A 12,466-nucleotide genomic window follows, 5' to 3' on the forward strand; every position below is an offset into this window, starting at 1 on the left:
ATTTAATTACTTTTTGGTCATTAAGCATATGATTAAAATCATATGATTAAAATTAAAAACAGTGCCTTATTTATGAACCTTTTAATACATTTTACTTCATTAGCAAAAATCGGTCAAGAAAGTAAATGATCTTTAATACTAGTGAATGGTATCAGGGACCTATATACTAGTATATAGGTCCCTGATGGTATATATCAATTTAAAACCTTTTCCTGTAAATCTGCATGTTTTACTTTCAATTATAACTTAATACAGTAAAGCATTGTGAACCTCAGAATCTGAAAAACGACAAGTATTTATGTAATTGAAAATGCTTACGAAATGTCTCAGTCTGTATTTATATTTTAAAAATGTGTTATAACCATAGCATTTCTTTATAGTTCTTTATTATAGGTAAGAATGCTTTGTTGAAAATTATTATCAAATATATTTTCAAGAAACGCGAATTAAGTCAGTACAAGCTATATATGCATTTTCAATTTGTACATTAATCAAAAATATATTTTAGAATAAAAAGTATTGGTGTCCAGGCAAATGGAGATAACTCTGATTTTAATACTTATAAATACAATATATATCGAACCTTTTTATATTTTCTTCTATTGCCATTCTTCCAGGTGCGGGGTTACCTGACAAGTTTCATTTGATACTGTAGGACTTGTTTCTCTCATTGAAAAGCACCAGTCAAATTAAAGCTTTCACTGTTAGTTAGATAATGCAAACAGAAAGGATGCAGTTGATCAGCAAATGCACGTGTTACAAGTTGTTCATCATAGATGGTTTATGTGATTGTTAACACTCAAGATTTGTAATTTTTCCGAAAGATGTCGCTAATGTCAGCCGACAAGATATTGCATTAAATATCTCAGGGGTTCGACGTCAACATGTTGACTCCGTACCACTAGCATTGCAAGGATGTTCTATTGCTTGCAAAAGTTTGTTCTTATATTTGAAAGGCATCACATATCACTTCTTATTTCATATCATACTAATAAGTATTGAGATCTAGGGCTGAAGGCGATTTTATTTCTCTATATTTGTTTTTGTTGCATTCATGGCATAATTTATGGCATACAAAACTAAATCTTCATTACAGTGTACTAGTTTCGTAGTTTCTTAGACTTCACGGGTTCTTCAATCATACTAAAAGCATGAAAAAAAAATTGTTGCACGAAAAGATTTCAATTTCAAGCTTTATTTTGAGACATTTTAATTAAAATATAATTATCTGAGATATCTTTCCTGACTGAATAGTTGATGTCCTTAAGGTATGACTACACATTCATCAAATATGTGTTCTATATCTCTTCGTATTGTATAAAAATATTTACATTTGTCATTCTCTTCTGATTTCTACATTGCTTTCAAAATGTTTTTAAATATAAGTTCACCAAAAATTTTGATATAGTCCATTCAGAAGATTACACATAAGGGTTATACAAGCAATATGACCTTCAATGACAAATTCTTAGAAAAAGAAATATTTTTGAGGAACGTGTCGTCTGACCTTGAATGAAAGAAATGCTTCAAGAAAATGAGGGCTCGTCCGGGATTTGAACCCGGGACCTCTCGCACCCGAAGCGAGAATCATACCCCTAGACCAACGAGCCTCGTTCACTTAACAACAATGGACAGAGTAGGTAAATCAATTGAACACGTTTATCTAAAGAGAAGAAACGTGAACGGTAGCAGCTGGCCTTTAAATCGATTGATACTTTACCTATCCTTTTATTCTGAATTAGATGTATGTTAAAGGGACACAGTTTCAACTTAATTGTTTAAAACCAATTTTAATGTTTACAATTTCTTATTAAAACAATTCTAATAATCAGCAAAAAATTGAACAACGTATATTGATTTACAAAGGAGATAGCTTAAAATTCCTCATAATGTAATTAAGTTTCGTGCTTTGTTTTTGTTTACATGTGTACATATAGAAAATATTACTCATAACAGACCAAGATTCAGCAAAGTACTAGAAACTGTTTAATCGTATTTAGAGTTAACTTCCTTATTAAAAAAAAACTGCTTTGAACGAACATAATCTAGCATATTTAACCAATATAAACAAAACATGACACAGGTCTTGCTAACATAACAAAAATTTGGATTTCAAATCTAGTCAGGAATGAAGCTTATTTCAACTTATGTTATCCGATATAACATAACTTGGGGCAGTTTACGCTTTATAAACCGCGAAGCGGTTTATAAAAAAGCGTAAACTGCCCCAAGTTAAAATATTAAAATTTTTAATTGATATTGAGTAAAAACTTAGTTATTTTATCCATTTAGAGCAATTTTTGATTTAACATATTATTCTTTATAAAATTTCCTTTCTGTTTTCTGAAACCTGAGTAAACGTCATCCTTAAGTCTCTTTGTGTGGCAAGATTGCAATAAGACTTCTACTGTAGGAGTAGCTTTTAATAAAATTTTACAGAATTTTCAATTTTAGTTACCATGGCAACATCAATCCACAAGATAAAAAAACAAAAAGACACTTATGAAACTCATTGTAGTGTACAAACTGTACTTGCATGCCACATTATACTATAATCAAACTAAAACTGTATTTGGAGTAGCATTTCTCAAGTATTTCACAGAAATTTCAATTTTTAGTAACCACGGCAACACTGTTCATCGAAATTAGAAACCGATAAATAGAATTATGTATCTTAGTGCCTAGTTATATTTAAATCAGAACAAAACTATAGGATGAGTTGCATTTTTAAAGTATTTCAAAGAAATTTCTCTTTTTAGTAACCACGGCAAGATCGATCAGAGAAATTAAACACCGATACACAGAATTATGCATCTTAGCGTAGTCTACTTGTGTGCCAAGTTATATTGAAATCAAACCAAAACTATAGGAAGAGTATCATTATACCCCCTGCTTGAAAAGTGGGAGGGTATACTATAATCGGTATGTCCCTCCGTCTAGCTGTACGTCTGTCTGTCTGTCTGTGCGTCCGTCCGTCCGTCCGTCTGTTACGCTTTAGGGTACCCATCTCTTATCCGCAACTCCTCTTATACCACTGAGTGAAATTTAATGGAACTTTCACAGAATCTTTATTACATATTGCCATTGTGCACCTCCTGTTTTACTTTTTGATCCGACTCATATTGTGGGTTTCCCGGCCACAGCGAAACATGGACTTTGTCATCAGTTATAACCATATTGGAGGCGGGGGTATTATTTAGTGAGCTCATTGCTCACAGTACCTCTAGTTTTGAAAGTATTTCAGAGAAATTTATATTTTAGTACCCACGGCAACACTGTTCATCGAAATCAAAAACCGATTCACAGAATGATGTATCTTATGGTAGTCTACTTGTGTGCCTAGTTATATTGAAATCAGACCAAAACTGTAGGAGTAGTATTTTTGAAAAATCGTTTACTGATGGACAGGCAGACAGACAGACGGACGGACGACAGACACATTAATATCGCATAAGCTCTTCTAGTCTGTGACCAATAGAGATAAAAACTAGAGGTACTGTGAGCGATGAGCTCACTAAATGATACCCCCCGCCTCCCATATGAATATAATGGCAGTGTCCATGTTTTGCTCCGGAAAATCAAAAATATATGTCAGATCAAACAGTAAAATAGGAGGTGCACAATGGCAATATGTAATTAAGAATCTGTGAAAGTTTCATTGAATTTCCTTCAGTGGTTTGAGAGGAGTTGCGGATAAGAGATGGGTACCCCAAAGCGTAACAGACGGACATACAGACGGACGGACGGAGGGACGGACGGACATACCAATTACTATATACCCTCCCACTTTTCAGGCGGGGGGCGTAATTAGATTCCTCATCTGATCATTTATATACAGACGTCATTATATACCGGTGAGGGGATTAGTCCTTGGCTCGGCGAAAAAAACGGTTGCTATCTTTTATCTAATCAACTTACACCAATGGCGGTCGGAACTCGAACCTACGATCTTCCAATCACGAAGGGAACTACACGATAAATATACTGAAGCGCAAAAGAAACGCAACATGCAGTAATCTGCAAATATTTAAATTCTTTATCTAATGATTTTTAAAAATGAAGGCCAAATTCAAATTTCAAAACATCAGAAATTTGATAAAAATATCAAATAATTATCTAACAACCACCACCCTCTCAGCCATTCAATTGAAGCATGCAAGACTGCCCTAAACAACGATTGAAACTTAATTTTTACGATACAATAGGTTCAACAATTTAGAGATAGAGATCTGAGCGAAGGAAACATTCTTTGCCATTTTTAAATGTCAGTTTTCAGATGACTATGTCGAATTTTCTCTAACCTAGGGCATTGTAGAAACACTTGGACTTCGGTCCACAGATGGTCATTTATGCATATGATACGTAAGAGCCTGTTGAGGTGTAATGTAGTGAATATTTGCATCAGCAACCTCTCCATCACCTTTATTTTGAGATTTTCCAGCTAGAGCAATGGAAATGCGTACTAAAACCTTAGCATCGCTACGAGAAACGAAAGGAGAATTTATTTTCCGAAACATTGCTGCATAACATATTATGAACAGATACAAACCCTTAAAAACTCCATAATATTCCCATATACTTTGTTAAACATGAATTTTTGATTTAGCAGACTCAAACTTAACTTCCGCTAATAGTATAAAATTCCTTTAACCATTAAATTACCGATATTTACAAAATTGAAGATATCCATACTTTTTTGATACAAAATTCTTGATTACATATGATTATTACCCCCCCCCCCCCGAAAAATAGGATGTTGCGTTTCAGTATACTAGCGCATAATGATTAGCAGAATTATATTTACTGTACTCACTTTCTGCATGGTGAATACCATAAATATTTTTCTTGTAGTTAATATAGTAAATTGTATAATTATGTTGGTGTTTAAACAGTGGACAGTAGGATCTTTTCTTCCGTCAACAATCGCATTTTGCTCCATGCATTACAATATGTGAAAATGTACGAGTATATAAAGTACACGTACATGTATTTTTAGAGCAACTTTTTAGCTTTCTTGACTTTCATATATGGAAATCGAATAGACCTGGTTAAGTTTATAGAAAATTACTTCCTCATCTTCAGAGAATTAACTGTAAAAGAACAGAAAAATATTATAGGACAGTCATTGCAATGAAATATATAATCATAGTAAACTATAGTTTACCTCCGCGTTTTAGTACTTTTGTGGGTTAAATACAATGTATACTCTAATTATAGTAACACAATTTGTGATTATCAATGACTATGACTAACAAATGTAACGTATGATCTGCAAATGAACATCTACATTTATCTGCAATCTGAAAACTTTTATTTTCAGACAGATAAACGAAGATTACGATTCACAAAGTATGGTTATCAAATCGTTAAATATAGTTTTACAGATTCAAACTATACAGTGTAGTTTACAAATTGCTACCAGAAGAGTACTGAACATTCATGAAGTATAATTTACATTCGATAATTCTAGTTTGTCAATTGTTAATTTTTTTTGTTAATTTGACGTGCCATAGATTAGTCTTCTTGAAAAACAACACCAAAAGCCACACATCATGCACTAATGCGAAATTTTTTTGGTTTAGATTTGTGGTTCAAAAAGTTTTTTGAGTACATCTCTGTGCTTCAAAGTATCGTTAACCACGGATGTCATTCAAATCCATTAGTAGCGACAGCCCCACGTCATTAGGAAGAAAGGGATATAATTATCACATTAATACAGGATGACGTCTTGTCATTCCAAGATTAAAAACTTATAAAGGTCATGTACGATACATTCTTTTACCTGTAAGTTACTAATATAAAAGATCTTATCAATATCCATTTTAATTGAAATTTTCAATTTATTTTTATACCCCCCGCTTTAAAAGTGGGAGGGTATACTGTAATCGGTATGTCCGTCCGTCTGTCTGTCTGCTACGCTTTGGGGTTCCCATCTCTTATCCGCAACTCCTCTTATACCACCGAGTGAAATATGAAACTTTCACAGAATCTCTATTACATATTGCCATTGTGTACCTCCTATTTTACTTTTTGATCCGACACATATTTTGGGTTTCCCGGTCACAGAAAACATGGACTTTGCCATTATAACTATATGGGAGGCTGGGGGTATCATTTAGTGAGCCCATCACTCACAGTGCCTCTAGTTTCCATCTATATACATTTGCAATTTTTGACAAATTAAAAGTTGAGGTCTGTCTGAACGTCTGTCTGTCCGTCTATTACGCTTTGGCTACCTATCTCTTATCCGCAACTCCCCTTTTACCACTGAATGAAATTTAATGAGACTTTCACAGAATCTTTATTATATATTGCCATTGTGCACCTCCTATATTACTTTTTGATAGACACATATTTTGGGTTTTCCAGAGCAAAACATTGACACTGCCATTCTTTCTATAATATTGAAGGGTACCCATCACTGGCACACGAGTATACTACACTAAGATACATAATTCTGTGGCAGACAAGTAGACTACACTAAGGCACATAATTTTTTTTTTATCGGTTTTGATTTCGGTGTTGCCGCGGATACTTAAAATAGATTTTTTTGTAACATCATACATAATTCTGTGAAACATCAGTTAACGTGGTAACTAAAAATAGAATTTTTTGTTAAATACTCTGAAGATGCTACTCCTCCTACAGTTTTAGTCTGATTTCAATATCACTTGGCACACAAGTTGACCACACTAATATACATAATTCTGTGTATCGATTTTTTTTTATTTCGATGAACAGTGTTGCCATGATTAATAAAAAGTGAACTTTCTGTGAAATACTTTCAAAAGGCTACTCCTCCTACAGTTTTAGTCTGATTCAATATCACTTGGCACACGAGTAGACTACACTTAGATACATAACTCTGCGCATCGGTTTCTGATTTCTATGAACATTGTTGCTGTGGTTACTAAAAATATATTTTTCTGTAAAATGCTCTCAAAATGCTACTCCAAATACAGTTTTAGTCTGATTTTAATATTATGCGGCATGCAAGTAGACAACACAGAGATACATAAATGTCTTTTTAATTTTTTTTATTTTAAAATTTGAAATACTGTTAAATGTTATGAAAAGCTACTCCTACAGTTGTAATCTTATTGCAATATCTTCCCACAAAAAGAGACTTAATCAGGGATAAATTCATTATTCTATTTATTGTTGTTGAAAAGTATCAATTCCTAAGCTACTTTTCTCTTCCTTTGTTATAAGTACAAACCAACAGGAGACTCCTGTTTTTTTGTTTTTGTTTTTTTTTTGTTTGTTTGTTTGTTTTTGTTTTTTTTTTTTTTTTTTTTTTGCAACGAACAGAACTTTGCTCGCTGTTAGCCTTGAACAATTGAATATTCGAGGTTACACCTCTCTTCGATTTTGATATTTATTCCTTTGTCCTTTCTTTTGAAACGCCATAAAGTAAGATGACACAATTTATATTTCTAAGATGACCTCTTAAATGCTAAGTGTGGCGTTATGAACTTGTGCATTTCCTTGTATTTTCCTAAAAAGTTGCATAAAAAATCAATTTTCAGTGGAATTTTCTTTCGGAAAATATAGAACACATACATCGCGCACGAATATTTTGATAAATGTTATTTTTCAAGATATTTTACAAAATATATCTGATAACTGATATTAACGACGGTTGTGGACACTGTTAGGCATTTTCTGTTTAAAACTTTTAAATGCACAAGATAAATGATGTCATATTTCCGAATATGTCTTCCTATCTGTTATATTCTTTCATCATTTATCACATAATTTACTCAACTCATATTTCAGCCAATTTTAAAGAATTTTTGAAACATTAAAATTTGAAGGCACAATAAAGCCCAAAATAAGCTACATCTTTACTCTAATTGCACACATACATGTATTAGTAGAAAATGTCAAACCATTGACAGTCGTTCTAGTGAGAACGACTTATACCTTTTATCTAAAATTTAAAATAATAAAATTAAAAATCTTGATGAGAATTGCATTCTTTAATGCAGTTACAAAACAGTTAAAAATACCAATTAAAATGAAAAATAAATAATTCATAACACAAACTTTAAAATTGCATTTAAAAACTTAATTCAAAATAATTACATATCAGAATAACATATAGGTTGTATCTTGTTAATCTATTAGACATTGTTCCATTCTTAAATATTACAAGATTTTTTTTTCTTTTTCCGGTTCATTGATTATGGAATCATAGATAAATAGATATAAGAAATAGACATACAAAAATATATTGTTAGTTTGGGTCAGAAAAAGGTTAAAAAGTACCGTGAAAGATTTTCATGCAAAAATTAATCTGAGCATAAGTGAAACATTGCATTCACAATGCAAATTAATCATGTGTGATGGTAAAAAAAAAACGCAGAAAAACTAAGGAAATCTGTTACATTTTAATTGCAGTTATGATTTTTTTTATAAACACAACAATGACTTGGGAATAAAAAAAATTACAGAAAAATCTACAAAATTTAAAGAAAATAACACACAATATTGATTATAATAAGAATGCTGAATATAGGTACAAATTTTAAGCCCTTCACAGGTATACGGAAATGTCTCTATCTGAGTGAAAAATTCTCAAATGGGACGTATACAACATGCAATCAATTAATCATTACATTGGTGATGATTACATACTTATAATTAAAAAAATATTCGTATGAACGCTTTGTAATAGTTGGAATTTCCTTACAGAAAAAAACGTCACAATTATGCAACACCTTAATTCCTTAGATCTGTTTCTGGTTCCGATATATTTGCTCTAAATGTAATGCTTCAAATTAAAAAAAAAACTCTAAAATGAACTTGAGAAATAATATATATCCAGATAAATTTAAAAATCAAATCCTGCATCAAAATGATACTTTCCTGAATAACATGTCACTTTTATTGCAACACAAATTATCATAGAATAATTTTAGAACTTACATGCTCAAGAACTCTGTATTGGAAATTGAAAGGAAATAAAATGTATCGGTCTCAGAGAAATGATTGAATTATGATATGAATGTATCATCGTTGAAAGTGTGTAACCCCCCCCCCCCATTCAAAATTGATTTATAACATTCATGCATAACAATTTTTTTTCCAGATCGCTAGGACAATATACTTTCTTTGCAAAACAACACATTTTAAGCAAAACATTCAGCATACAGATAACATAAGTTAAACATAAAAACAAAAGTTAAAAATAATTTGGATTCCAGTAACACTTGTATTCGCCATGAACATCTAATAAGTTTGATCCATAGGCATCATCTCCAAGAGTTTTGAGATTTTCAATCACATTTTCATTGGCATATTTCTTATAAATGTCCTCTTCTTCGCTGTACTCTGCATTGCCGCTCTCCTCTAGCCTGATTTCTGCGTTGTTATTGCTGTTTTCCTCTAGTGCTTTATTTGTGTCATAATACGTATACGTACGTCTTTTCCTTGCCTAGTTTGGAGCTAAACGAGAGAATAGAGCGCACAACTTCATCAATGGGACCGATTTTTATTTTCTCATCATCAGGAAACAGGTACTCTAAAGGATTTTCAGATTTGCTGTTGATACTTTCCAAGAAATCATCATCGGGTATCTCCTTACAGAATATCCTGTAAAAGAAATGGTTATACATTGTATGTTGTTAAAACTTAATCTTAATTTTATTGAATATTAAAAGAAAAAATAATACAAATTCCAGACTGTAAACAGAGAATTACCAACGACATTGTTGATGGTAAGCTTTTCTTTTTACTTGTTTAGACACTCTTTCATGTGCAAAGTGTCGAAGTTTTGACATAATAATTAAAATGTTTTGAGTTTTATTTTTCGTTTTTAGCATCGAAATTTTGAACAACTAAGGTATAGGAATAATCCAAGTTCAGGTTCTATTTGCTTCAAAACCATTTACTAGTTACAATATAGTTAAAAGCATACACGAGTTGACCACTCGTTCGATTTTCAAGAATATTGTGGCTAATTTTGAAAAGCCACTTCTTGCCGTTTGAAGCCTGCATATTAAGACCTAAACGCCACTCCGTCGGGGCTATTCAGCAGTGAGGGATCTCAACTACTGCGACACAGGACCCCAGTTTATATGTTTTTTTATCCAGATGCATTAGATTATTGATGGAATTAGCAGAAATAACTATCGCCTACTTAACTAGATGTTGTCTTAAAAGGGCAATTATAATAAAGTATCCGTAATTTTGTATTTGCCTTTGTATGCTTACTCCTTCGTACTTAGGTAGCATAGAAGCCACGAAAGTTATTCATTTATCTAAATTAAATAGACAGCTGAGCATTTAAACATAGATATTCTCGTGTTTGTATTTCATATTATAGTATTTCATTACCTGTCTAAAATTAAATATTGTAATAATTTAAAAGTAAATTCTGATTTTAGAAGACGAGGTTTCAGAATTGTTTTTTTTTTTTTTTTTTGTAAATGTCCATATTATAGAGACATCTTTTCTGACTCCATTTGGAAACAACGCCAACCCCGAGTAAAAATACACAATTCCAAAACTTTTTTGCATATCTGCAGGGCACCCACAATCGTTTAGTAAAAATACACAATTCAAAAACTTTTATGCATATCTGAAGGGCATCCTAAATCATCTAGCAAAAGATGAAATAGCTATAATTTGATATTTATTCCTTTGTCCTTTCCTTTGAGATTCCATAAAGTAAGATTACGCAATTCGTTTTCTATGATGAACTCCAAAATGCTAAATATATGACTTAATTATGAACGTGTTGCATTTTCTTGTATTTTGCTTTAAAAAATTGCAGAAGAAATCAATTTTCCGTGGAATTTTCTTTCGGAAAATATATAACACATGTATCGCCCACAAATTTTTTGAATTTTTGATAAACATTATTTTTCAAGATATTTTACAAAATATATCTGATAATTGGTGTGGGCGACGGCTGTGGACACTGTTTCCTCAAGGAAATAACCCCTGGTATGAGTCATTGGGGGGATGTTATCAGGCGAAGAAGACTGGGAATTACTGATAATAAAAGAGCTGTTGAAATTTGACTTAAAATAAAAATCATCACAAATGAAAATTGCGTAGGAAATTCTGCTTTGCTTTTATATGGTATATAGAAATTACGACAATGACACACGTTTTGTACGTATTATCTCTAGTGATTGTTTCTGGAAAATTTTGAAATGAAAAACAATCGTTTACAGTTATAAAAAGTTTTAAGATTCATAAACTATATCTAACCAATCTTCACTTTAGTTTACGGGTGGGAAATATAGTTCATAAAGAAAAACTATAATTGACAAATGTAAATTATTGTGTACTTTTGTGTGTTAAATACAAGTATAGTCTATGAGATTCAAGACCTTGAACTAAAACGACCGAAATCTGAAATTAACGAATGTACAACAATATTTATCGGAAAATCATAGTTACACAATTTGTGATTAACAAATCTTAACTATGTTTAATTTATAATTTGCAAATGAGCTCTATATTTATCTGCAAAATCTGATAACATTTATTTTCAGACAAATAAACGAAGATAAGCATTCGTAGAGTATGGTTTACAAATCGTTAAATATATATGTAGTTTTACAGATTCAAACTATATTTAACAAATTGCTACCAGAAGTGTACTGAACATATTCATAAAGTATACTTTACAATCGATAAATCTAGTTTATCAATTGTTAAACTATATTTATTTGTTAATTTGGCATGGTCGTTTTGGAAAACAACACCGATTGTCATATATCAAACACTAATGCAAACACATTGTTTTTGTACAGAACTGTTGTTCAAAAAAGTCTTTGAGTACATCTTTGTGCTTCAAAGTATCATTATGCCATGGAAGTCCTTCAAATCTATTAGTAGTGACAGATTCACGTCATAAAGAGGATGGGGATGTAATTATCACATTAATACAGAATGACGTCTTGTCATTCCAAGATTTAAAAGTTATAAAGTCATGTACGATACATTCTTTTACCTGTAAGTTACTAATATAAAAGATCTTATCAATATCCCTTTGTGACAACATCACCTGCATGGTGCAGTGGACAGAGTGTATAAATTTCAGTGAATTCGAGAGTAAGCAAGAAGTTGACCCCCGTGGATCCGCCTATAGGATGTGGGGGCGGCTATTTTGCTGAAATACCATAAACCGAGATTCATTGTAGAAGAATGTGCTGGCAAGAAAAACAACCCTCTTTGTTCAAAGGCCCTATATGCCGAGTACAGCTCTCCTCTGATAATATGGAGTATCAGTATGAGTAAAATAAAATCTCGAAGGAATATTAACCAAACAAAAACAAAACAACATAAACATTCGCCAGGCCGGTTCCTATTAAAAAGATAACGATCAAAGCAGGGTTTTGTAAAATGGATTGTAGAAGAAAATTTAATTGAAATTTCAATATATTTTTTTCCATATATATTCGCAATTTCTTGATAAATTAAAGATGAGTTTTCTCAGTAACGCCTT

At 31.8% G+C, this 12,466-nt stretch overlaps 1 non-coding gene across 1 annotated transcript; it reads right to left on the reverse strand.

Annotated features, from left to right (window-relative positions):
* Positions 1-1,538: 1,538 nt before the first annotated feature.
* On the reverse strand, positions 1,539-1,610 carry Trnap-cgg (transfer RNA proline (anticodon CGG)). Its single transcript has one exon. It is a non-coding gene; the product is annotated as a tRNA-Pro (tRNA).
* Between the last annotated feature and the right edge of the window lie 10,856 nt (positions 1,611-12,466).

This window comes from Saccostrea cucullata, unplaced genomic scaffold (assembly GCF_032062105.1).
Source record: "Saccostrea cucullata isolate Sc308-1 unplaced genomic scaffold, CSIRO_AGI_Scuc_v1 ctg287, whole genome shotgun sequence".
Lineage (NCBI taxonomy): Eukaryota > Metazoa > Mollusca > Bivalvia > Ostreida > Ostreidae > Saccostrea > Saccostrea cuccullata.